Below are 5,148 nucleotides of genomic sequence, written 5' to 3'. Positions count from 1 at the left end.
ATAAAAACTCAAAGCAATAGGACATTTAGGGGGGGGGGGGGGGGGGCGGTGCCAGCAGGCTCCTCTTTGCAACTTTAAGGACTGAAGTACAGGCTATGATGCTAAAGCTCCCTCCCAAACAGACAGTTGCACGGAACTCGCAGGAAAAGTGCGGACCCTTGCGCAAATAGCAGTGTAACAGCACCACAGACAATCGCAGAGGCTTGGAACTCTTTACCTCAACCTCCACACGGAAAAGAAAATCTGTACATGCAGGAGCTAAACCTGAGAAAGTAAACCATGGATGTTGTTCCCTTTTCAGATTCACTGACCTCAGAGGATGCAGAGACAGAGAAAGCCTGGACACACCACGACGTAGGTCCAAACAAACAGCATAATTACCTGCGCGAACAACCGTGGCAGGGCACCACAATACTTCGGCTAGAAAAACTGCCCTTCCTCAGAGAAGGTCCATGAAAGCGGCGCAATATTGTTCTTTCTGGAAGACAACCTCACTTCAGCCTCGGACAGCGACACGTGAAAATGCTCAGCACAGACAAAGCAACAGGAGCGTCTGAGAGGGGGCTGTGGCTCCTAAGGCAAAAGTCCCAGCAAGAGCGTAGAGCCGAGCATGAGCAGCCGCAGCTGGTTTCCCCACCAATATGTCGCCTCCCGGCTCACTCCTCACGGGTCACGCTTGCGCCTCACGACTCGCGCATGCGCTGCACGCCTCACGCCTCGCGCATGTGCTGCACGTCCCACGCTGCACGCCTCACGCCTCGCGCCTCACGCCGCACACTTGCCACACACCTCACCCAGCAGCCTCTGCTCACGGGCACCACGGGGCTCACCTCAGCCTTGAAAGGTTTGCGACGCAGGAAACAAGACAGAGTCCAGGCGATGGAAAGGGAGGGAGGTTTTAATCTTGCGCTCCCGGGCGAAACTCACGGTCCGAGAGTGGGCCAGGGGAGTTCGCGCCAAAACGGGGGCTTAGGTACTTCCTTTATACAGCTGTTTAGTGAGGGGAGGGTGGAGGGCATGAGAGGTGTGGAATTCCTGCCTCGGGCAGGGGTCTGGAAAGGCTGGCGAGGGTCTGGGAAGGCGCCAGTTATCTTTGTCCCCATCTACCTTGCGGATGCTTGCATGGCTGTGGTCTTTCCCCCCTGCCTCGACCTAACAAGCCTCAGCCACAGCCTAGCGGCCACTGCCCTCTCCCTCAGTAGAGGGCCTTACAGCAGAAGCCACAAGCACGCTGCTCCCAGGTCACCACTCGCCTCAGGCCCACCAATACCTGCCTTGTCCTTGAAACCCCCCCCCCCCCGGAGGCAGCACTTGGGCCACGCCCTCTCCTCAGCTCCTCACCTTCATTCCCTCAGGCTCAACAGCTCTATCACCCCAGTCCCTGCCGTGGCAAAAACGCACATGACACAGGTCTTTGGTTTGGGACACACAGCGAAACCTCGCCCGTCAATCCCAGGCCACCTCCGGCGCGGAATCTGACACAGGCAATCATGCCAAGCTGGCCAAGCGCCTGCTTCACGAAAAATTTTTTTGCTTATGCTTTCTCTCTGCTGTGAATCCTCATGGAGGACACTTATAACTGAGCTTATAAGAGAAAGAGTCAGGGAACCCAACAAGGTGCAGGTCAGTGGACAGAAGGAAGGAGCTGAGGACGGTGTTAGGTCGAGGCAGGGGGGAAAGACCACAGCCATGCAAGCATCCGCAAGGTAGATGGTGACAAAGATAACTGGCGCCTTCCCAGACCCCTGACTGAGGCAGGAATTCCACAACTCTGATGACCTCCACCCTACCCTAGCTAAACAGCTGTTTTTAAGGAAGTACCTAAGCCCCCGTTTTGGCGCGAACTCCCCTGGCCCACTCTCGGACCGGTGAGTTTCGTCCGGGAGCGCAAGATTAAAACCTCACCCCCTTTCCATGGCCTGGACTCTGTGTCTTGTTTCCTGCGTCGCAAACCTTTCAGACGGATTCCGGGAAGGGCTCACACGCAGAGGCTTCCAACTGCATAGCCAGCATCACCATGCAGAAGGCAACCAATGCATGGATGCCTGTAATGATGGTTGCTTCTGCCTAACACACTCTCGCCTCCTCTCTAAAAACAATAAGCACCCACTGTGTTACAAAAGAGAGCAAGAGTGCAAAGGAGAGGCATGGGCAGAGACAAACACATGCATTGGTAGCCTCCCACATGCAGCCGCCAGTCAGGGAATGGAGCTGGGAAGGGAAATGCAGCTCCAGGCCTTTGTGCTTTGGACAAGGCACTGCTGCAAGCACACAGGCTGCCCGGAATCCTGAGACAGCATCATGCTGAAGGCCTGCCCTGGACATGTAGCAGAAAACCATGTGCCCTTCACAACAGGCGAAGCAATGAGGGAGAACATGGCCACATATGTCTCCTTGAGCACTTACTGAGGACCCCTGAGAGGTATGTTAAAATGGAAGAACTTACTCTCCTACTGCCTCCTCACACCTTGGAGGAACCCTGGCTCCACCTATCCGGTGATGCCCATCAGGGCAAAACAGAAACGTGAGCCCAGGTCTGCTAAGTCCTTCCAAAGACCCCCGCAACTCCTTCATAGGCAGCTGGAACCACAACCAAAAAGCTGCCCCCAGCTGTATACTCATCCCGTGCCTGCCACAAAACTACCCATGCAAATAAGGCAGCAGACAACAGGCATGGACAATGACCATCCAGACACCTACTGTGAAGGGCTCCTGAGAAATAACTTAGTTCAAACACACCGGGGAAAAAATGCCTCATCTGCATTTCTACACAAGGGCCTCCCTCACAAACCTCAAATGGGGAATTGACGAGAAGTATGGTGGCACAGGACACCGATCGCTAAATGGTTTACACCGACACAAGATCAAAATGGAACACACTCAGTAAATCACAACGGAGCAAAATTGCACAACGGGAAAGAGAACTGAGTCAGGGCATCGTGGGCCCAGGACTTACTCAGGCCATGACAAGCACTGCAGGCGGCACAGAGGTCAACACATGACCCATCAGCTACACACACCAGACAGTGGAGGCAGATTCAGGACCCCAGAAAAGGAACCTGGCACAGAACACACACAGCAGATCAAGAACCAAATGCAAACAGGACACATGAAGCCAGAGCGCGGACCATAACCACCAAACAGCTGGCCAAAGAGAATGGCACAGGACACTTTACATAAGGACCTGAACCCACAGGTGCACATGGACAGCACACAAAAACAAATGCAAAAAACAAGGCACGCCCAGTCAAAACTCAAAAAAACAGACCAAGGCATACCTTCCCACCATTCACACAGAGATCACGGATACCGCAATCAAAACTGAGGTCTGCATACAGGCAGTCAGGTACCTAGTCAGCCACTTCACAACAGAGGCATATCACCGCATTACGCACACAGGAGGTAAACAACATGCCCTCACACAGTGTAAATGGCACCAAGACCTCAGTGACCTGAACCCTTAACATCTTACCGCCAAACCATGCAACCTGACAATCCTGTGCAGACAACACCAAAATTTAACAAAGCACAGAAAGAAGCAGCAATATCAAACAGTGGACATGATACAAATGAGCATCATGTCGCCGGAGCAAAGTAGACAGCTGGGCAGCACGACACTAACTCCCAATAACCACACAAATCAAAACAGGACCGGCTCCCACCTGCGAGTTTCAAAAAGTAGTGTTTCTGCCTCGTAGCAGAATCCCGAGTCCCAAAACAGCAGATGGCAATTTGAAAAGGAGTGATTGCCAACAACACTACAAGAAACAACACAGGCACACATCCTTAGTGAAAACGCGTGCCATTCCAACTGTAGCCACAAGGTGGCAGCAAAGGATCAAACATCACACGAAGACGTTGCAAAGTTGGAAAGACAGGACCAAGACTTGCAGCAATAGCCACAAGGTGGCAGCAGAACCTAACACATCACATGTACACGATCAAAGGAAGAAGAGACGGGAACATCAGTAAAGGAAAGGACGTATACAGGGAACCCACAAACGGCAAAGAAAAAGTGCTCAGGCAAGCCCAAGTAACTGAGGACCCCTGAAGTGGCGAACGGCCGCGCAGGCTGAGCAAAGGAATAGGCCACCTTGTCGCAAAAAGGATAACACCACTCCCAGGGAAAAAAATAAAACAAAAATACATAAATAAATAAAAACAAAAAAAAACACGCATCCAAAACCAATTGGTATCACTGGATGGAGCGTCATCCTGCGGAATGAGAGGTCCGGGGTGCGACACCACTCAAGGACCCATGCCTTGGCAGAACTCACAACCACAGCAACGGGTGTGCAGGAGGCAACTGATCGATGTTGGTCTCTCATGGATTTCCCTATGTGACCCTCTCCCTGTCCTATACCAAAAATACGAAAAATATATATTTTCTTAAAAAAGGGAAAAATGAGGCGCAACCAAAGCAGCGCAAACTTTGGCTAAGGCAGTCAACAGGACACACGCACTTCAAGTCACACCCAACCCGCAGTTGGCCACCGCACTCCCCAGGTTCCCTACCCGTCTCACCTCAGGAGTCAGGAAGGCAAGCGCGATGCCAAGATCCTACGGGTGAATGCGAGAAAGACGATCCCCCAGGAAGGTTCCATATCCTCAAGCGCCGCACGAAGGAATCATGCCGAAAACAGGACGATGAGAGGCAATGAGCACAGAGGCCTGCATGGAGACTGTGGAATGTGAACCGGAAAGCGAACCACAGGTGAGCACTACTGTTTGGGCAGCAGAGTTCAGGCAGCTCTACGCTCTCCGCGCAACTCTTAGCTCCCCTCCTGGAAATGCCCTGAGGGAGGAATGCTTGAAATCTGCATCTACACAAAGAGCTGGGCCGAGCAATTGTCTTCTGCCAGCAGAGACCTTGCAACTCCAAGATATGCGGGCAGGGAGTGACTTCCCTCTTTCCGTGGCCCTGCAGCTGTACCTCTTTGTCATGGCTATCAAGCTAATAGCCGACCATCAGGTAGCTGAAGCACGCCCCGCCCCTGCCTGCAAGAGAAGGCAATGCCCATCACCCCCGCTGCGGACCCCATCGCTGCGCTTTGTGAGCGGAGGCCTGCCCCACACCCAGACTGCGGCACCCAATGAATTCCATGGAAAACGGTGACGCAGCCTCATTTGGAGGAGAAGATATAAGTG

Source organism: Cnephaeus nilssonii (assembly GCF_951640355.1).
Source record: "Cnephaeus nilssonii genome assembly, contig: SCAFFOLD_139, whole genome shotgun sequence".
NCBI lineage: Eukaryota > Metazoa > Chordata > Mammalia > Chiroptera > Vespertilionidae > Cnephaeus > Cnephaeus nilssonii.
This window is presented reverse-complemented; position numbering follows the sequence as displayed.